We start from the raw sequence: 22,631 nt of genomic DNA on the forward strand, positions 1-22,631 counted from the left end.
TGTTCACAATGGGAATGTAACAGCAAATAAAGCAGTGAGTCATTCTCCCACTTGTAGCTTTGTCCCAAGGTCATCAAAAGCATGATTTTTGCCAACCTTAGTTATTTTCTACTTCAGTAAATACCAGAATATGCTTGAATTCCTCTGTCGAAATCAATTGCAGGGAAAAGCAGTAAAGAGGGTAAAACTGTAGATAACATGGCTCTATGTCAGATCCAGGGCCTAGAGATCATGACGTTTCCTTTTCTGATAACCCCACATCCTAGTCCTTTATGCTTTTAGTATCTGTTATCCGTTTTTTAATTTTTTATTTTTCCACTTAGCTCAATTTTTTTCATGTGTAAAATGAAGATAATATCCATTACATTGGCTTGTGGAATTCAGTGAGGTAAGGAAAGTGATGAACATAGCACTGTATCTGGCCTCTGGGAGATCCTCAGTACTCACACCTGGAATCCTAGCACTTTGCGAGGCCGAGGTGGGAAGATTGCTTGAGCTCAGTAGTTGAGACCAGCCTGGCAACATAGTGAGATCCTGTCTCTCCAAAAATCTTTTTAAAGAAAATTAGCTGGGCATGGTGTCATGAGCCTATAGTTCCAGCTACTTGGGAGGCTGAGGTTCCCGGGAGGATCACTGGAGCCCAAGAGTTGGAGGCTGCAGTGAGGCATGATGGCACCACTGCACTCCAGCCTGGGCAACAGAGTGAGATTCTGTCTTAGAAAAAAATATATAGTTAATTCATTCTCCTACCCAAATACTTCCTGAGCACTTTGCCACACACAATTCCAGTCCCTGGGAAGAGACAGACAATAATGAATAAGTTATATAGTAATGTGCTATATAGCATTGTTTGTGTCAATGATGGACTGCTTGTAAGATTGTATTACCATATTTTTACTATGCTCTAAGTTTATGTACATTTAGATACATTAATACTTAATGTTGTGTTACAATTGCCTGCAGTATTCAGTATGGTAACATCCTGTACACGTCTGTGGCCCAGGAGTCATAGGCTATACCATATAGCCTAGGCATATCGTGGGTGATGCCATCTAGGTTTAAGTTCACTCTATTCCATTCATACAACAACAGAATTGCCTAATGATGCATTTCTCAGAGCATATCCTCATTATTAAGTAATGCATGAGTGATTGTGTGTCAGTGAAAAGGTGACATTTGAGCAGAGTTGAAGTTGGTGAGGGATTGAGCCATGGTGCGTGGGGGAGGGGAACCAGGGCCTTGGAGGATCTGGGAAGCATTGCAGGCAGAAGGAACAGCGAGTGCCAAGGCCTAGAGTGTAGCCAAGGAACTGGTGAGCTAGAGAGTAGAGTGGTGGGTAGTCAGGGCAGTATCCATGGGCGAGACTGCATCTATATGGACTTGTAGTTGTTGTGATGACTTTGGGGAGCAGGTTTTTGAACCAAGATGTGACATGATCTGACCTATGGTTAAAATGGGTTCTCAAACCTCAGCAGGCATCAGAATCATCAGGAGGTCTTGTTAAAATACAGATTTCTGGGCGGGGCGCTGTGGCTTATGCCTGTAATCCCAGCACTTTGGGAAGCCGAGCTGAGCTGATCACGAGGTCAAGTGATCGAGACCATCCTGGCCAACATGGTGAAAACCCGCCTCTACTAAAATACAAAAATTAGCTAGGCATGGTGGTGTGTGCCTGTAGTTCCAGCTACGTGGGAGGCTGAGGCAGGAGAAATGCTTGAACCTAGGAGGCAGAGGTTGCAGTGAGCCGAAACCATGCCACTGCACTCCAGCCTGGCACCTGGCAACAGAGCAAGACTCTGTCTCAAAAAAAAAAAAAAAAATACAGATTTCTGGGCCCCAGCCCTGGAGTTTCTGATTGTGAGAAACTCATGGGTGGAACCCGAGAATGTTCATTTCCAACAAGTTTCTCAGGTGCAGCGGTTGCTGCTTGTGCAGGGACTTCTTTTTGAAAAGCAGTGCGTCAAAGGGATTGCTGTGATTTTGTTTGGATTACCATGTTGACAATAGGCTGATTGGAGGTGGCAGAGATGGGCAAAAACACAAAGGGAGACCAGTGAAGCTATTGTGGAACTCAAGGAGAGAGACAATCACGGTGAAGTGGTCAGATTCTAGAGAGCCAGGGTAGCCTCAAAGTCAGGAAACGCAGGTGAATACATAATAAATGGTCTGTTGCTGTTACATTACAATATCTGATAACATAATATAATCTGTGTTTTCAGACTTTATGGCCACCCTAGTCTTTGAAGATCTTATCAACCAGATTTGCTAACAAATCCTGGGTGACCCTCTCTTCTTCTCCCAGATGGCCACACACTCCATAATCCTTTTCTCTTCTCGGGATATCAGGAACTACTGTCATTATCCATTCTCTCAATCAGCCTCACTTCTTTTACTTCACTCCTTTAGCCTTTAATATTATACCTTGTCTGGCTTTATGTTGATATATATAGAGAGAGATATAGCTATAGCTATAGATAGAGCTAGAGATAGATATCTGCTTTTGCCTTCAGTTCTAATTGTACTGAGGACCTAGATTATGTTTGTTTCACTTTGCCATCCCCATTCCACATACCCTGACATCTCCCCACCCCCTTCTTCTCCTCACCCCCACTACCACTACCCTTCTTAGTAATAGCCCAGTTCCGAACATTGCACGCATCATCAAATCTTCTCCACTTCTCTGTGAAATTTGGTGGGATCCCATATATTTGGGACATTCAGCCAAGCAAAACAAAACAAACAAATGACTTATGTCCTGTGAAAAGTCTAAAGAGAATTGAAGTAACTAGGTGTCCACAGATACTCGTTAAACCTTGGGCTTGTACTTCACCTCCTGAAGTCACAGAAAGTGCTCTGATGAATTTATAGTTTTCTTCCAGATACATTTTAGCATTTTGCAGATAAATATTTAGCATGTAAACAGGGAGCTGATTTGTGTTTTTTCCCTTTGTTCTTTCAATATTTCTGCCATTGTGCCACATAATCACCACGCTGGATCCAGGCTGTCCCTGAGATCAAAAACTACCCTTTTTATGGCCCGTTCTCCCATTTATGTGAGGGAGGCTGGGCTGTAAACATGGTATGAAAAAAATTCTTATATGCCATCTTGATTGCTAACATCTGTTCAAATTTCCATTCATAAATTTAAAATTCAGGCTTCTGTAGCCATCTGTTTTCTCACAACAATCTGAAAAGAAGAAAAGCCCAAGGCAGATGTGAGGGTGGGAGAAGAGCTTCTGCCCAGCTCGGCCAACTTTTGAGAGTTTTTATTTGTTTTTTCTTTCCTCCCTAGCAGGGTAGGCATGACTTTTCTCCCTTCAGGGTGGGATTTCAGTCCCCGTGACTCAGTTTCCTGTTATATAGTGGAATTACAAAATGGCTTTTATCTTGCTCTCCTCCCAATCTCCCCCTCTGTCTTCCCCGACCCTGTCTTTCTGTCGGTCGCCCTCCCACATGTATGTGCACATGTGTGTGCACATACACTCACAAAAATGCCCATCTATGAACAAGAGGCAGGAACTGAAATCTTTCTGCTGACTTTCTTAAAGTTGCTCGACAATCTTAGTGGACCTGGTGAGCTGGAACCCACTGCTTGCCTGGATCATAGGCAATTTTCTGACTTGCTGGGCCTCTCATTGGGAATTTCTCCACGGATTACTTTGGCATGGCTAATGGATATGATTTGGCAGCTGCAGGATCCAGATGCCAAGCCAGGCAATGGCCCTTTTTTATTTTGCTCTTGGCAGTGTCATCTATGTCTAAGGGACTGGGCTGCTTCTAAAGCCACCTGGCTTTGTTCCAGCAGTGCTGTTGCAGCAACTGTGAAATGCCTTCGAAAGCTGACATGACATTTTGGGGGCCTGCTGGGCTATAGTACTCTCCTAAATGTGACCTAGCTTGGGATTTGCTTTTAGCATCAAATACTTTTTTTTTTTTCCAGTTTACACTGAGAAACAAGTTCTCAGCAAACTACATGCAAAGTCTATTTTCCATCCTAATGTCCACTCTGAAAACCTCAGCACTATGGATCAAAGCTCCACCCATCCCAAACTTTAGTAACAGTTCTGTATGCAAGCTGGTGGTTTGTGGAATCATCTTGCTGGGTTATGTATGCTCATTTTCACTTTACTCTGACATTGCATTTATATATAACTCATGACTGATGTCCTAGGCCTCACTGTGTGACAAGTCATTTAACCATTCTGAGCCTGACTTCTTTAAATGTCAGTGGAATAGAAGATATCGATATCTTACCTCCTCTTGCTTGCTAGTGGATGATCATTGGGGTGTGAGGAAGGGCTTGGCAGGTACTGCTTGATTTATAAATTACTCATACTACTGAACAGATTTATCCCCACATCAGAGCTGCCTCAGCCATTGATTTCGTCAGGGCCTCCCATACTGTCACTGAAGCCTCGCTCAGGGTCTACCTCCCCTCTCTGCTCTCTGTATCTTTCTCCCGTCCTCTTCCCCTACTCCCTACATGCTTCAGGGCTCAAGATTGAGGCGTACTCAGAGACAAGGTAACTGGAGTAGAGATGACAGTATCTGGTTTTTGGTCTTCTTTTCTCATTTCTTCAGATATCATTAATTGATTCTAGTATGCTCTCCTGCTAAGGCCAACCTCAGAATTCTTCTCCAGACAGAGATCCATGCAGCCACAAGTAATCAATTGGAATTGGGTTGGGAGATTAAACCTATCCACCATCTTCTGCCTAGAGGGACACTGGTCTTGGGGCCACAGTGCTTCCGAATCAGCCATGGTGTGAGTTAAATAGGTTTGGTCTACTTAAATAGGTTGGCCTAGGAACCAAACCTAATCTGTAGTACTGTTTTCAGGGGAAACACATTTAGAATCTGAAACATTAGCTTACAAGGGAGCTTTAGGAGAGCCACTGGTACATAAATTGGAGTTCATCTGTACTTGGTTATGGGAGGATGAGAGTGACACATGGGTAGAGGCTGAGAGCACGTTCTGCTTGGCTCTAATCTTCTAAACTCTATGACACTTACATAGCATTTACTGTGTGCCAGGCACCATTATAAATGCTTTTTATTTAAAAAAGTACTTTTTCCAGGCCGAGTGTCTCATGCCTATAATCCCAGCACTTTGGGAGATTAAGGTGGGCAGATCACTTGAGGTCAGGAGTTTGAGACCAGCTGGCCAACATGGTGAAAACCTGTCTCCACTAAGAATACAAAAATTAGCCAAGTGTGATGGTGGACACCTGTAATCCCAGTTACTAGGAAGGCTGAGGTGTGAGAATCACTTGAACCCAGGAGGCAGAGGTTGCAGTGAACCGAGATCGCACCACTGCACTACAGCCTGGGGGATCGAGCAACACCCTGTCTCAAAAACAAAACAAAACAAAAAAAACAAATTATTTTTTACAAATATCAACTCATTTTTTTACATAATCTTCATATCTTAACAGTTCCCTTTGTGTCCCATTTGAGGACAGGAGTTTTCTTCTGCAGGTTTGTGAAAGTCTACAAATTGATCTTGAAGATTTGAAGAGTCAACGCAATCAATAATTAAAACTAACAAAGAGAAACTTAGCTCAGAAAAAAAATTAAGGTTACCTTAGAAGAAGAAGGGGTGGAGGAGACAAAGGAGGAGGAAGAGGAAAAAAGGAAAAAGAGAAAACGTTACATACATACTCACTGAAGTGTTTAGCCTCTGAGTCTTTTGAAAACTGTAATTCAAGACACTTGTCTGGATTACCTGCATGGGATATAAATAGATTGAATTCAATCAATGTTATTAAGGGTCTTCTATGTGATAAATACTGTGCTAAAAAATATACTCAACTTATTTGTGCTTAGTGAATGAGACAATTTCTGCTATTATAAAATGTACTGTCTAGTGAGGGTGGGCATGGTGACTCATGCCTGTAATCCCAGCACTTTGGGAGGCTAAGGCAGGAGGATTGCTTGGACCCAGAAGTTCAAGACCAGCCTGGAAAACATAATGCGACCTTGTTGCTACAAAAAATTTTAAAAAGCCAGCCGTGATGGTGTATGCCTGTAGTCCCAGCTACTCTGGGAGCTGAGGTGGGAGGATGGTTTGAGCCCAGGAGGCAGAGGCTGCAATGAGACATGATTGCACCACTGTACTCTAGTCTGGGCAACAGAGCAAGACCCTGTCTAAAAAGAGAAAAAATAATACTATCTGGTGAATAATACTCAAATGTGACAGACTGATAAATATCTTCCTGTTTATCCCATCTTTCTTCCTATTAGTAATAAAATATCTAAAAGTCTTGGCTCTGTATATGGCTGCCAAGGTAGAAATCACTTTTCCAAGTATCCTTTGTGACTAGGTTTGGCTATGAAATTATGTTTTGGCCGACCAGGTGTAAGCAGAAGGAATGCATGCAATTTCCAGGTCATATTGTTTAAAGAATCTCCCTGCTCCCACTTCTTGTCTCCATACCATATACTGGAATGTGGGGATATGGTGCTGGGGTCCATCTTCTACCACATGGTAAGAACCACACTCTAGCAGCCTTTCTCAACTAGGGTTCCTGTAAGAGAATTAAACCTTCCAGAAAATGATTTAAGTAATTCTCATCTATACTATTCCAAGGATGGTATAAAGCAATACTATTATAGATGCAGAGAAGAACAATTAATTTATAATTATAATGGAGGCCTTAAAGCATTAAAGCTTAATTCTCTCTAGAAAATTCCACCGGAAAAGGCTTATTGAGGATATAAGAGCAAGAAGATGGGGGGAAAGTGGAATTGTGGAGCAACGTGGGACTCAAGAGGCTTGAGAGTCAAAGAGCCGTGAGATGTTGGGCAGGTTGGGTTCAATCTGAAAAGAGAAATAAGAGCACTCTGGTTATTGTCTTTGGCACAGTTTTTCAGCTAAGAGAGGCTGTTTGGACAGAGCAGAAGCGGCAGACCCAGGGAGAACAAACTCTCAAGCAATGCCAGGGGCGCTTCTCCCATGTGCTTCCTGCCCAGTGTTGTCCCTGACCCTTCTGAGTTAAACACCCCTATTATCTACAAACCAAAAATTCAGACTGCCATGGAATCAAGTGTATGTGGAAAAGAACTGCCAGATCAAATACATATTAGCAAATGGCTGGCCTTTCTTATGGGAGACACATCTTTCCCCCAAAGACAAATAGCTGTAGTTGCCAGAAGAGTGAGTATTAATAGACATCTTGGAGAAATGCTATATTCTGGGTCCTATTGGGTTTTTGTTTCTCTCCAATATGGTAACTTTGCAGCACCAAAATCCAACAATTTTCTCCCTTCCATAGTTCTTACTAGTAGAAACAGAACACAGTAGATGTAGCTAGCAGTCAGAGGGTTTTAATTAGCACTGGTGCCCAAAGTACAAAGCCCCAACATCACATGCAATTCTTATAATCCCTTATAAGGTGGGGAGGTATCAAAATAGGTTTTAGGGATAAGAAAAGTGATGACTAGAAAATTTTAAATAATTTGGAGAAAAGCACAGAGCTATGAAGTGATAGTGTGTGACTCCACAGCTAATACTCTCTATTGCACCATGCAGTCTCTAAGTACTGAATAAAAATGGTCTCTATGGTAGATAAAATCTTGTTCCCAAGTTTTCACCACTCCCTCTATCCACACTCTTTACAAGTGAGTTTATAGTTTGTCCCACTAAAGGCATAATGGACTTCCCTGCCTATTGACTCTGGACTCAGCTACATGACTTGCTTTATCCAATGAATGTGGGTAGAAGTTACTATGCACCTACTCTAAGCCTGGGACTTAAGGGGAACCACAATTTCTGCTGCCCTCTGGGGGGCTTCTGCCATTGCCATGAGAAGGCATGCCCTGGAGACTCACTTGCTCAAAAGGGATGAGATGCCCCTTAGGTATCTGCTTCCCCTTTACCTTGGGCCCCAGAATGAACATACATGGAGAAGACCCAAGCCCAACCTACAGGAAGGAAATGAGACCAGACAGATCTGCAGATTGAAGCAGAGCAGCCCAACCAAGTCCAGTCTACATCAATCCTGGTCAACATGCAGACATGTAAGCAAGAATAAACAAGTATTGTTTTAAGACCCTGAGTTTTTGGGGTGGTTTGTTATATATTAGTAGCTGGTTGAGATCATCTCTGAAAAATGTTTGCCACTGTGGAAATATATTGCACTGTCCTGAAATTGGAGGAGAGATAATACTATTCTGCTTATAATTTTTGAGTGGCTCCCTGTATGACTCCTTTGTGATAGTCTGTACCCTAATTGATCTCTTAACTTTCTTGGAGCTGATCCTTGCCTGATTGTCCATCTCCTCCTCTACAGATCCATTACTTGAAGCCCCACATGGGTCCTGCTGTTTTACACCTCCAGGTCTTTGTGTACTCAGTTCTGTCTTCCTAGAATGTCTTGTCACCTTCTCTAATTAATTCTAATCATTCCTCAAGATGAAGTTGAAACATCCCCTCCTCCAGGAAACTGGAAGGCTGGAGCAGCTGAGTCCACTGAACCATAAAGATGGTGGTTGTCTCTCTCCAAGGCAACCTGTCCCAGGGAGATATCAGAGCACTGGCTGGATTGACTGAAGCCCCTGCAGGGAGGACCAACCCATAAGGAGGAATGGATTGAGGTCCCACTGAAGAAGCAGTCTGGCTGCAATATGGCAAGACAGCTGTGCTGCATTGCGGGGGACCCTTCCTCTTGTGGACCATCAGTATTATCCACAGCTGGCAGGCTGGAACAGCTGAGTCTACTGAACTGCAGAGACGGTGGCTTCCCCTCCCTCTAGGAGTTCCATCGCAGGGAGAGATCAGAGCTCTGTTCATAGAACCCCTGCTGGAGTGGCTTAAGGAGGTCCTGCCCAGTGAGGAGGAATGAATTGTTGTCTTGGCTCCCTGGATTCAGCCTCCTTCCTAGAGATGGATTTCCTGCCTTGCTGGAAATCCTGGGGCCAAAGTATGTAAAACTTCTGTGTCTCTTTCTATGTGCCTGAGTGGCTGCTCTGCTAATAAAACACACTGCTCTGTTTATCAAACTCAAGGCCCAGGTGGTGTGGACTCACGAGGGGATCTCCTGATCCGTAGGTTGCAAAGATTCATGGGAGAAGCATGGTTCCTGGGTTGCATAATCACTCATCACTTCCTTTGGCTGGGGGTGGAGTTTCCTTTGGCTCTGTGCTGCTTTCAGGTACGCTTCCCAGCCCCGTCCAACTTTTTTTCATTCTCCAGGAGCCGGTGGTTTACCTAGTCAATCCTAATGCAAGAATCTGGATACTTCAGTTGAAGGTACTGAATTCACTTGCCCCTTTTAATTCCTCTCCGTGAGTACTGCGGGCAAGGGCTTCTAATTGACCATCTTGGAATTGATCTCCCTGCAGTGAAGTGTTTTAAGCAGGAAGAACACATGATATTGGAAAATCAGCATAGCATGGTGGTTCAGAAATAGACTCTGGAGTCAGGCAGGTTGCTTGGTTTAGAATTCTGGCCCTGCAACTTACTAGTAGCCTCTCTGTGCTTTAGTTTCCTCACAGTTTAAATAGGATAAAATAATGTCTACTTTATAGGTACATTTGCAAGGTTTTAAAATTCTTGGAATAGTACCTGGCTCATTATACATGCTATAGAAGTGCTTATTCAGTTAAATAAATAAAAATGTCTTTGGTAAGATAACTGAACATTGTATGGTCTAGTAGAGGATGCTGACAATAACAAATAATTAAAACATATCATGAAATAAGCATAAAAGATAGCGGTAATGCAAAGATGAGAATGAGCTCTGCTTCCAGGGATTAGTGTGAGCAGACACATGTCACTGGACTTAGAAGCTTAAAGCCTAGTGTGGGAAGCTGACATGAATGGTAAAAAGCAGCCAGAGTGTTTCTGTAAGCAGGACCCCAGTTCATTCCTCCTCACTGGGCAGGACCTCCTTAAACTACTCCAGCAAAGGTTCTATGAACAGAGCTCTGATCTCTCCCTGGGATGGAGCTCCTGGAGGGAGGGGAAACCACCATCTCTGCAGTTCAGTAGACTCAGCTGTTCCTGCCTGCCAGCTGTGGATAATACAGATCGTTTGCACGAGGAAGGGTCACCCACAATGCAGCACAGCTGCATTACCAATGGTAAAAAATGTTAGAGGTATAATTTCAACTTGATTATTTTCAAAGCAAATGAGGTGGTTTCACAGAGAAGAGCCCAGCATATTGGTTGATTGCTTGGGCTCCAGAATCAGGCCAGGTCAGTTTAGAATGCTGACTTTGTACTTCACTGGTTTGTGATTTGACCTCTCTAATCCTCCATCTCCTTATCTGTAAAACGGGGAAAAATAATAATGATAATGATATGTAGCTCATAGGACTGATAAGAATTCATAGTTAATGCATCTAAAGTCTTAGCACAAGGCACTCAATAAATGTGAAGCTATTATTATTATTACAAATTGAAACTTGAGTGGGAAAGAACTTTGTTGGCATTAAACATGAGAAAAGGCCCAGAAGCTGAAAAGCATCTGACATAATTAAAGAACAGGAAGTCAGTGCCACTTAAACTACAGTCACCACTGCCAGTCAGTGAACAGTTTTTTTACTGGTCCATGAACAGGTAAGTATAGAAATTGTGAGTAAGCATTTAGAAATTAAAAACAACAAAAACCAAAAATTGAAAAACTAATTTTCTACTTTTGGCCTACTTGTACACTTGTAATAAAAATTGGGCTTGTAGTTTTTGTCTTTTTTCTCATTTTCGAGCAGGTTTTGAATTGTATTTTACAGAAATAATGGTCCATGTCAGATTGGAAATAATAAAAACTTGTCTTTTACTCTTGATAGTTTGAGAAAAAAGTAATTCAGTGGGGCTGGATATGGCATCCGAGAGATGATTCTGGAAAGGTGGGCCAGGGCCATGTTTATGATGACCCTCCAATGTCTCACAGAGTTCACACTTTATTCTGCGGCCAACAGGGCTAGTAAGATTCAGAGGGATTGTTAACTGAAGGTGAGTGGACTTTGCACATTGTGTATCTGTGTGTGTTTTCCCAGTGAAGATGTGCTTTTTCTTTCTTTTTTTTAAATTGAAAGTTCTGTTTTGTTTTTTTAGTTAAGAGGAGAGACCGGAACTGCTCAGTGTTTCACAAAGATAACTGTTTGTATTTGATAAGAGTTTCGCTAAACAAAGGAATTTGCACTTATCAAAACATAAAGCATTGAAAACACTGAGCACATACTCTGTGACCAGAATGCGTGTAACTTGAGATAAGCCACCCCTGGTAATCAGATGAGGCTCCTTTCTTCTTGCGCACCCTCATAGAATTAAGGCACACACGAAAGAGAAAAGACTCTCTCTAATCTCTCAGTTCGGGTCATCTCTGCCTTCCATCATCCCCTAACAATCCTACAAATGGCAAGATGGGAAAACGGTTTAATAATCGCTTCCCTTTGGGAGGCGTTTGACAGCTCAGAAAGCATGGCCTTTACTCAGGCTCAGAGACAGACAAAAACCTTTCACGTTTTCCTTTCAGCTTCGCAGCCCCGTCCTTCTCTACCTGCACAGGTACCCACTGAGGAAGCACAGGACCCTTCTGCCAAGCCCTGTGCCTTCTCAGGCCTCTGCTGCTCGCCTCGCCTGAGGCTGCGCTTCTGAAAAGCACGCGGCCCTGGTCTCCGCACCGAGTCTGGAGGCAACGCCCCTGCACCAAGGAGTCAGGCCTAGGGGCTCGAGACCCAGGGCTACACTCAATTTTCTAACAGGAACCACAGCCCAGAAGCTGAGGAGCCTTCCGGTCGATCCGTGGCCCTGAGGTCGCCCTCGGAGACCGCGTGAGACACCCCCCAGGCGTTCCAGAGGTGGCGCCCGACCCGGCCCCGGAGTCAGGCCTTCGCCCCGCCTCTCGGCCCGCGGCCTGGCCGGCGAGCAGGGCTGCAGTCCCGGGGCGGCGCGGAGGGCCCCCGCCTGGTCAGGGGTGTGGCCGCCGCCAACGTAAGACTAGGCCGCGAGCCTGGTCCTGGGCACCGCCTCCGTCACCGCCGTCAGAGCCGCCCCATCAGGTGCGTGTGCCGCCGAGCTGGCAGTGCCCGCGGGCAGCTGGGCCGAGGCCCTGGAGCCTACCCGCGGCGGGCGGGCTGAGGCTGGAGCCGGCCCGGGGAGGGAGCAGAGGGGAACGGACTTCCGACAACACTCATTAGTGGGAGTGACGGGAGGACCTGGCTGGGGTGCGGCAGCGTGGCAGCCTGGGGCTGCCCCTTCGGTGACGCTGAAGGCACCGAGCCTAGAAATGGGGAAGCCGTGAGTGACGTGGGGGTGGAGGAGGATGCGGCGGGACAGCAGCAAGCACAGCCCTCAGCTGTCCTTCCCAAGGCGGTGTCGCTTCCCCTTAGCTCCAGGGTTCAGCTCCAAGCCGTCCCCTTCATCCCGCCTCTGCGAACATTCCTGGTCCCCCTGAGCCTCCAATGTGCTTTATGCAGTTGTTTTGCGGCTCCTTTCCCATTTTACCGTGCACTTTCGCTTTTGCTGCGTCTAGTTTCTGCTACTAGACTCTCCTAGAATCTAAGTTCCATGAGGGTAAAGTCCCATCTGACTTAGGACTCAGAGCTACTCAATAAGTAATTGAATGAGTACCTATGCCATAGAACTGAGTGAATTTACAAATAAGTGAATGAGTACATACGAGATCAAGCTGAATGAACCAGTGCATGAGTGAAAATAAAGATACGTGAAGTGGAAGCAGTGGAGACGCAGGCTTACAACTCCTATTTTCTGATAGCTTTCCAAAAAGTTGTGTACGTGTCGCACTTTTGCAAATGGAACATTCTGATTGGGACCACTTAAAAAGAGTTCTATTCTGTTTAAATAACCTCTGGTAATGCCCCCTGGTATTTCCATTTTTGGTGGACTTGGCTATATGTGTTTGCTTAAAACAAAATATGCCTAGAATTTTTTTTTTTGCTTGTGATTTGTTCACTTCCACTTTGGACGTTTAAAGAATCATTGTCACTATAATATTATTTCATGTATTTCTTAAAGATGAGGATGACTCTAAAGGCAGAATCACCTGACCCCAATTTGTTTGTGAAACCAGGCATTTCTTTTGAATTCAGAGTTGTTAAGAATCTTGTCTGTTTTCCTGAGACAGGTGCTGGCTGATTTGCAGGAGGCTAAAGAGAGGGCCCAGAGAGACACTATCTGTTTGTACACATAGGCTTAGCACATAGCTTTAATAGAGTTGGTCACTGCAGCAGTTCTTAGTTTCCAGGCCCAGGTTCCAGAAGAGCTGGATGACCTTGGATTTGCCACTTGATCTCTTTAGGTTTTAATTTCTTAATCTCCAAAATGTGGCTGTTTAGCTAGGGACCTTTCGCGAGTTAAACCTCTGGGATTCGTTTTTTATCAGGGTTAGAAGATGAAATTACAGATGATTTCATAGAGTTCTGCTTACTTCACCTGCTCTGTTTGAGATTCTGTAGCATTTTGTCTCTGCTTTCTTCTCTACTATTTACAGCTCATTCCCTTTCTTCTCTACATCTGCAATAAGAGGACCTGGGAGCTCAAGATAAGTATAATATACCCTAGGCTGGTGAGGAGAAAGGAGGGTAAGATTTTCTTCTACATTGTCACAGGCTCTTGGTCCTGGGTCTGACTTGTTTCCAATGCATCCCAGTCTGACAATGCCATATATTCCCAGTATACCTGGGAAACTGCATCATTATTTCTTTGCATACTTTTGAGATTAGTTATCATAGATCACATTTTGAAGCTGGATGGACCTTGGAGATTTTTTAAAGGCACTTCAAAAGTCATTATACATACATATTTAAATATTTTTGCATGCTACATTTAACAGACACACAGTTCCAAATGTGTTAAGTAAAATGAAATTAATGTTACTTACTTCAGTTAATCAAGTTTATAAGGACAAGTGGAATAAACATGTTGCTTGTTGAAAAGGGCCAACTTTCTCACGCTCTTTTCCCAAAGAGCCAGTTATGAGTTCATGTGTCATACAGGCACGGAATATTACAAAGTTGATATTTATGGGGCACTGACCATACACCAGGCACTGTTATATTTAATCTTTTTGCTTATATTGCCCCATTTAGTTGTCACTATATACCTAAGAGCTAGATACTATGGTAATTCCTATTTGACCTTCTTAACTAGAAACAGTACTTGGAAAATGGAAAAGTTAGGACTCAAAACTCAAGCAGATGAAAACAGAGTTTCTTGCAGAAACAAGAAAATCCTGCCAGGAAGACTGTGTGACTTTGAAGAATGTGGTTTCTGTGTGTGTTCAAGCATATATACAAACTCTGGGTTATTTGGGTAAATGAATTTAGAATGGGAGCACAGGGTGAAACGATTGAGACTGAATTATAGAGGAATTGATTGTTTTATCATTTTGAAAATTATTGAATTCCATTGAGATTCTGGGAGACTCTGATACTTTGACCTAGGTGCCCATGCATCTTAATTTTAAACATGTTCAGACTTACCAATTTAGGAAACATAAAATGAGTGACATTGAGAGCTGTCATCAGTAAATGGCACTTAAGGGCTTTGAACCATGAATGCCAAACACTGTTGTTTTTTGGACTAGCTTTGTTCCCTTGGTAAGGCACTGCCTCCCAACCTCCTTCTTTATAAGACTAACAACCCCTAGTGTAGACAAAGAACAATGCCTACATCTGTGTAATCCAGAGACAAGAATGCAAGATGGGTTTCCAGAATCCTTATAATTAATTGATGAGAGCAAAAGAGGAAAAGAGAGGCCCATAAAATAAGTGGGAAATTATTTTGTTTCTTTTTTGTCAGCCAAGTTTAGCCCCATGGAAAGCAGAGACCAGTTGTGGCCGCCTGAAAAACCAAGAGCTGATGCCAGTTTGATTTAGTTCAGGAGGCTGAAACTTTCTGCCCTGAAGGCTGGTGTGATGGAATAGACCTTCCCATTGCTCACAATATTATGAAAAAAAAAAAAAAAAAAAACATTAAAGCAACAATTTTTATTACTTGGCCTGAAGCTAGAGCTTTAAAATGTACTTTCTTCTCCCCCTACCCTCCCTAAACCACTTAGCTTTTAAAAACAAACAACCCATTCATGTGTTTGTTACAGTCACATTATTAGTTCTCTTTATTCTTGGGCCCGTTTCTTTAATGCAGCAAAGTATTTGGAGGGGTGTACTTCTGGATCTGTGGAATTTTCCTTTAGTTATTATTTTATTCAGAAAATATTAATTTCAGTAACCATTTATTGAGGGTGTACTATGTGCCAGATAAAGATGAATGAGAAGAAATTTAAATAGGAGAGTGACCCAAACAATTACCACCACAGGGTAATGTGGAAGTAGTGGCCACTTACTCTTCCGGGAAAGAGGTATGATTGGAGCTCAGGAAGACTTTGCAGAGAAAGCGAATTTCGAACTGTGTTTTAAAGCCTAAAGACCAAGCAAAGGGAGAAGGGTATTCCAACCATGGAGAACAACAATAGCAAGGAAAAGGAGGCAAATAGGAACATGGCATTCTTTGGGAGTTGGGAGCTCAGTGTGCTTGTGGTAGGGAGGTCTGGTAAGGCTGGGGCCAGACAGTGATGGTCCTTGAATTGGTCCTTGAATGTCATATTATTTAAACTTTATCACAGTCTAGATAATCCTTTTCAGCATTATTTTTGTTTTGCTTTGTTTTGTTTTTTTTGAGAAAAGTCCTCACTCTGTAACTCAGGCTGGAGTGCTGTGGCAAGATCTTGGTTCACTGCAAATTCTGCTTCCCGGTTCAAGTGATTCTCATGCCTCAGCCTCTCAAGTAGCTGGGACAACAGGTGTGCACCACCACAGCCTGGCTAATTTTTGTATTTTTAGGGCTTCACCATGTGGACCAGGTTGATCTCAACCTTCTAGCTTCAAGCTATCTGCCCGCCTTGGCCTCCCAAAGTGTTGGGATTACAGGCGTGAACCACTGGGCCTGGCTCTTTGCAGCATTTTTAAGCTGAATTTTAAGCAGAGGAGTGATATGATTGGATTTTCTTTAGAAAATAGCTACAGTAATAATGTTTTAGAAGAACTAGGGAGGGAAGAGCCAGAAGGCCACAGGAAAATGAAGATGCAGTTGCCATAGTTATAGTGAAATAGGATAAGGATCCAAACTAAGATAGGTTAGAGAGACTTTTAGAAAACAGAGCAGGTCCCAGCACTTTGGGAGGCCGAGGTGGGTGGATCACGAGGTCAAGAGATCGACACCATCTTGGTCAACATGGTGAAACCCCGTCTCTACTAAAAATACAAAAAAATTAGCTGGGCACGGTGGCGCGTGCCTGTAATCCCAGCTACTCAGGAGGCTGAGGCAGGAGAATTGCCTGAACCCAGGAGGCGGAGGTTGCGGTGAGCCGAGATCGTGCCATTGCACTCCAGCCTGGGTAGCAAGAGTGAAACTCCATCTCAAAAAAAAAAAAAAAAAAAAAAAAAACAGAGCAGGATTTAATAACTAGCTGGAGGATATGGGAAATATGTTTGAAAATAAGCTGACGTTTTGGAATTGCTTAACTAGGTGAGTGGAGATGCCACTAATGAGGGTAATAAATATAAGGTGAGGAAGAACTTTCTAGAGAAAGACAATGAGTGAGTGGAGGTAACTGTGGAACATCCAGGTGGAGATCCCGGGATATGTAGCCTTTTCTGTAGCTGTGCTGTGATGTCACATAGTCAAGACCTCAGCCAAACATTACAATAGGACCTCAGTCTAAAAAGACACATCAATTTAATAACTCACTTAAAAATACATCATACTTATCTAATGACCATTACATTATATTTCAGGTGAGTTCTTAGAGAGCTCTGATTCTTATGTTAAGTGCCAGTGAAGGAAAAAAAGATTGGAGACTCAAACAATGAGGGGTTATCATAAGCTGCCTGGAGAAACTGAAAAAGAGAAATACAGACCAGAGTTGTTCAAAGGAACAAAGATAAGGAAATGAGGAGTGTTGCAGAGAGTAGTGGTTTCTAAAGACACAGGTATAGGCAGATACGGAATACAGAGAAGAAACTTGAGCTGGCGCTTCCAAATAACTATACTTCTTCAATGGTAAGATATCACAAGCTTGATTTCTCATATTATTCAGTTTGTCAGGAAGACACAAACAGGAGATTGTTCAGAGGTGTGGTTGCTGGGCAGACGGCTCGATCTCATTTTGCAGAGAAAGTGTTTGGAGACTTTGAACTAAGCAAAGAGTAACAGGGAAAGTAAGATAAAAATGAAATGGGTAATGATTTGGAGAAATTTTTCAGAAAATTTAAGTAATTCTATGACAAACAAGTGTTACAAAGAAAAAGGTAGATTAATGCAGTGTTCTTTTGGTGTAGTGGTATTAGTCTTCCTTGGAAAAAAGATTTACATAGCACCTTATATTTAAAAAGAAATTTTATATTTGATTGTTGCAGGAACCTAGGAAGTAGGTGTAGCCAGGCATTATTATCTTTCTTTTATAAACTAAAAATCTGGCATGAAGGAGGCTACGGTTTGTCTCATGGCTCAGATGGCTCAGATCACATGGCTGGCAGGGACTCAGAGCCTCTGACTGTGGGTCCATTGCTTTGTCCATTGTATCAAAACCTTGCTTTACCTTGGGACCTTGGCCTTTTGCAGTGTGTCCTCTCCTTTCCTTACCATATCACATCACGTAAATGTAAAAGTAAAACAGATGGTATTTGAAGACCAAACTCACCTGAAATATAATGTAATGGTCATTAGATAAGTATGATGTATTTTTTAAGCGAATTATTAAATTGATGTATCTTTTTAGACTGAGGCCCTATTGTATGTTTGGCTGAGGTCTTGACTGTGAGACATCACAGCACAGCTACAGAAAAGGCTACATATGCCATCTGCTTTACTTTTACAGCAGTGATGTGAAAGGATCCTTAGTACCAATTCTGCTATATACAATAGGGATGTTCATGAAGGGTTGTGTATAGACAGTATCTATGTAAATCAAATGACACTTTGAGTGCAATAGAGGAGTTCACAATATAAAAGTGTTATGATTAAATCTTTTATGAGGCAAATAATCCCTTTATAAAGTGAACAATCAGTCACTCCTTGATATATTACCTGAATAAATCCAGACTTTCAAATATGGGGTTGACTTAAAGCAAGACACATCTGTAGCAGGCTACATCTACATTTATCATATATGAAGATTTTTCTGACGTAAGCATTGAATATGAGGATGGGGATCTGGAGCTGGATCCTCTAATTGTTAGGGACCGTTTAAAATATAATGGACATCATGACTTGTAGTTAAATCCATGAGGCTACCTTTACTGTTTACCAAGCACTTAACGGTATATTGGATGGGGCAAAACCCAGCTGTGAAATGGAGAGACAAGCCCAGCACTGGCACTGCCTTCAGTCTGACAGTTAGACCTCAAGAGAGTCGTAAGCGTCAATTCACCAATATAGTGGGCCAGGGTAAGAAAACCAGAAACTCTTACGGTCCTTGAGTTCTACATCGGTATTAAAATGAAACCAAATATATTTCAAAGCAAAGACTATTATATTAGACCCAAAGTTATTTTGTACTGATAAAAGATAATCTATGTAAGGAAGAAGAAGTACTTGTGATTCTTTATGCATCAAATGTTTAAAAATGCATACCTTCAAAATATATAAAACTAACGATTAGAAGTATGAGAAAATAAGCGAAGCAATTTGTAGGATACCTTAGATCTGTTGTTTTACATAACAAATCAAGTAGCCCCAAAGTCAAATGGTATTATACAAGATTTGAATAATACAACTAATGAGGTTGAATAATATCATTTATGAGTGAATAGGGATATGGAACATTTACTAGTATATTATTAATCAAAAAATATGTATGATATATATGTACATGATCTATATTGGGATATATATGAGGTATATGTGTATATATGTATTTCCTATTTTGCAGTAATAAGTTCTTTTTAATTTTTTATTTTGCTGTAAATTGACATTATGATTGTGTATATTTATGGGGTACAAAGTAATGTTGATATAGGTCATAACACAACATTCCATACAACGTGGAATGGGTAAATTAAGCTAATAAACATACCCATCACCTTAAATACTTATCACTTTTGTGGTAAAAATATTTGAAAATTTGCTCTCTTAGCAATTTTGAAATATACAACACATTATAATTAACTATAGTCATCATGCTGACAATATAATCTCAAAAAACTTGTTCCTCTTGCTTAATTGAAACTTTGAACCCTTTGGCATTCCCCATTTTCCCCAACCTCTCAGATTTTGGTACACACCTTTCTACTCTATGCTTCTGAGTTCTGTTGTTTTAGATTCCACATAGAGGTCATGTGGTATTTGCCTTTCTGTGCCTACGTCTGGCTTATTTCACTTAGTGTAATATCCTGCAGCTTCATCCATGTTGTCTCAAATGACAGATTTCCTCATTTTTAAAGGCAGAATAGTATTTTATTGTGCATATATACCACCTTTTTCTTTATCCATTTATCTGTTGGTGGGCACTTAGGTTAATTCTATAATTTGGCTATTGTGAATAGTGCTACAGTGAACATGGGAGTGCATATATTTCTTTAATATAATTATTTCAAAGCTTTGGATATGTACTTAGAAGTGGGATTGATGGATCATATGACAGTTCTATCTTTAGTTTTTTGAGGACCCTCAAATATTTTCTGTAATGGCTACACTAATTTACATTACCATTAACAATGTGTAAGAGTTTCCTTTACTTCACATTGCTGCCAGAATTTTGTTTGTTTTTGAGGCAGGATCTGGTTCTTTTGCCCCAGCTGGAATGCAGGGGCGTGATCTCTGCTCACTGAAATCTCTGCCTTCCAGGCTCAAACCATCCTTCTTCCTCAATCTCCTAGGTAACTGGGACTAAAAGTGTGCCACTGTGCCTGGATAATTTTTTTATATTTGTAGAGATGGGGTTCCGCCACATTGCCTGGCAGGTCTTGAACTCCTGAGCTCAAGTAGTCTACCCATCTTGGCCTCCCAAAGTGCTGTATTACAAGAGTGAGCCACAGTGCCTAGTGCGTTTGTTATTTTTTGTCTTTTTCATAATAGCCATTCGAACTGGGGTGAGATATTATCTCATTGCAGTTTTGATTTGCATTTCTTTGATAATTAGTGATGTTGGACATTTTAAAATACAACTGTTGGCAGTTGTATGTCTTCTTTTGAGAATTGTCTGTTCGGGATCTTAGTCCTTTTTTTAATTGGGTTGCTTGTTTTCTTGCTATTGAGTTGTTTGAGTTCCTTATACAGTTCCTCCTGGAACAATGCAGGGCTTCGGGGCACTGACTCTCTCTACAGTTTAAAATTCTAGTATACTTTTGATTCCACCAAAACTTAACTACTAATAGCCTACTATGACTGGAAGCCTTACTAGTAACGTAAATAGCCAATTAACACATATTTTGTATGTTATGTGTAATATATACTATATGCTTACAATAGAGTGAGGTAAAGAAGATTTTATTGAGAAAATTGTAAGGAAGAGAAAATATATTTACTGTTTATTAGGTGGAAGTGGATCATCATAAAAGTCTTCATTCTTGTCATCTGTATGTTGAGTAGGCAGAGGAGGAGGAGGAAGAGAAAGGGTTGGTCTTGCTGTCTTAGGGGTGGCAGAGGTGGAAGAAGTGGAGGAGGTAGGTGGGGAGGCAGGAAAGGCAGGCCCACCGGTGTAACTTTCCAGAAATACATAATAATTTCTGTATGGCTACTTTTCTTTTTCTAAAAATGTTCTAAAGTTTATCTTAAAATGTTTCTATACAGTATCAGTCTTTTTTCTACTATTTGCTTTAGCTTCAGTGCCCATATCATAGAAGCGTTCATGTCATAAAAGAAGTCAAAACCAGTCTCAAATAATCAGAACCCTTCTGCCAGATTGTCTGATGCAAATTTGCTTTTTGGTACTTTTATGTCCTCCTCATAATTATATGGCACTGGTTCAGAAGCTTTCTATCAGGTTGTCTTCATCAGTTACTCTGGTGTGTAGTATCTATTAGCTCTTGAATTTCTCCAAGATTCGTATCTTGAAACCTTCATTCACCACCTTTTTTCCACTATATTCACAATTGCTTTCATGATTTCCTTGATTGGCTTTGTCATAAATCCTGTGAAATCATACACAACACTCGGGCACTGTTTTCTCCTGCAGGAATTTATTGTTGTCTTGATGGCTTTCACAACTTTTTCGATAACAATGATGATGTCTTCAATGTTGTAATCTTTCTAGACTTTCATGATGTTCTCTCTATCAGAGTTGTCTAAGATAGCGTTGATAATCCTTTCCATAGAGTACTGTGTATAATGAGGTTTCAAGGCCCTTATGATCCCCTGATCTAGAGGATGATTAGGGACCTTGCATTTGGGGGCAAGTAGACCACCTTGATGTCTTTGGTGTTGAACTCATGGAGTTCTAGGTGGCCAGGAGCATTGTCTAATAAGAAAATAATTTTAAAAGGCATTCCCTTACTGGCAAGATACTTTCTGACTTCAGGGAAAAAGTACTGGTGGAACCAATCCAGGAAAATAGTTCTTGTTTAGGCCTTCTTGCTGTAAGCCAAAAGACTGGCAGCTGGTGTTTATCTTTTCTCATCAAGGCTTGGCAGTTAGCAGCTTTACCAATGACAGTCCTGACCATAAACCTGATTGTATTTGCACAAAACCATGGAGTTAGCCTATCCCTTCTTACCTTAAGTCCTAGTGCTCACTTCTCTTCTTTACTAATAAATGTCCTTTATGATCTTTTTTATTCCCCCAGAATAGAGCATGTTCATCTGCATTAAAGCCCTGTTTAGGCAGATATCCTTTCTCCTCAATGATTTTTTTAATGGCTTTGCAATATAGTTTGATATCAGATACTGTTAGGCATTCAGCTTTGTTTGTTTTGTTCAATATCATCTTGGTGTTTTTCTTTATTCCCTACAAATTTTAGGATATTTTTTCTATTTCCTTTTAAAATACACTTTCTGGCCATTTTTCTCTCTCTTAATCTTCTGAAATTTCTGTTACGTGAAGGTTAGTTCCCTTGATTGTGTCCCATAATTCTTGCAGGCTTTCTTTGTCTTTTTCATTTTTGTTTCTTTTTGCTTCTCTGACAGAAAAATTTCAAATTAGCTCACTGATTCTTCTGCTTGAGTCAGCTGTTGAAGATTTCTATTGCATTTTCAACTAAGTGATTGTATTCTTTATCTCTGGGGTTTCTTTTTTATTGTTTCTACTTTTTTTCTGTATTCTCATTTTATGTATGGTTTTTTGAAGTTCATTTACTTTTATATCCATATATTCTTGTAGTTCACTGAACTTCTTTACAAGGATTCTTCTGAATTTTTTTTCTGCCACTTTATAGATCTTCATTTTTTAGTCTTGTTATTGGAGCTTTGTTAGTTTCTTTTGATGATTACAGATGCTTTTTGACTTATGATTTGCTTATATCCTATTAAACCCATAGTAATTTGAAAACTATGTAAGTAAGAAATGTGTTTAATACCCCAGTACACCAATTGTAATGTCAAAAAATTATAAGTTGAACCATCATAAGTGCGGATGCTCCTTGACTTACAATGGGGTTATATCCTGATAATTCTGTTATAAAGTTGAACAGTTGCAAGTTGAACCATCATAAATTGCGGACCATATATATTTGTAA

At 41.3% G+C, this 22,631-nt stretch overlaps 1 protein-coding gene across 1 annotated transcript in view; it reads left to right on the top strand.

The window, feature by feature from the left end:
- Window positions 1–11,843: 11,843 nt before the first annotated feature.
- Window positions 11,844–22,631, top strand: part of CPQ (carboxypeptidase Q) — a 516,880-nt gene continuing 506,092 nt past the window's right edge. The window contains exon 1 of the mRNA XM_012467968.2: window positions 11,844–12,003. The gene's annotated coding sequence lies outside the window, so the exon portion shown is untranslated. The remainder of the gene's footprint in view (window positions 12,004–22,631) is intronic.

This window comes from Aotus nancymaae, unplaced genomic scaffold (assembly GCF_030222135.1).
Source record: "Aotus nancymaae isolate 86718 unplaced genomic scaffold, 86718_ANA_hifiasm-v0.15.2.pri h1tg000036l, whole genome shotgun sequence".
Lineage (NCBI taxonomy): Eukaryota > Metazoa > Chordata > Mammalia > Primates > Aotidae > Aotus > Aotus nancymaae.